Source organism: Didymella exigua, assembly GCF_010094145.1.
Source record: "Didymella exigua CBS 183.55 unplaced genomic scaffold M421scaffold_38, whole genome shotgun sequence".
NCBI lineage: Eukaryota > Fungi > Ascomycota > Dothideomycetes > Pleosporales > Didymellaceae > Didymella > Didymella exigua.
The window spans coordinates 22,090-22,415 of record NW_022984812.1 but is presented as its reverse complement, the minus strand read 5'-3'; positions in this window follow the sequence as shown (position 1 = coordinate 22,415).

The following is a 326-nucleotide window of genomic DNA, read 5'->3' as shown; positions in this document are numbered from 1 at the left end:
TAGTATAAGTATATGTTATCTGCATATCTAAATCTCTTCTTTATGTCTATAGACAGCAGCTCTGCTAGATATAGTGTGTACAGGATTAGGGAGAGGGGTGAGCCCTGCAGTGTGCCACAGGCGACTAGGCAGCTAGAGGTAGTAGCTTAGCCTAGGCGTACTAAGACCCTTTAATTAGTAAGGAAAGAGTTAACAAAGAGGATAGTCCTTTGTAGCTAGCCCTGTTAGGCTATCTAGTGTAGAAGGTAGTTCTTAAGGAGAGTGTTAAAGGCGCCTTGCACATCTAATATTACTATTATAACGTGCTGGCCTTAAGCCCACGCAGC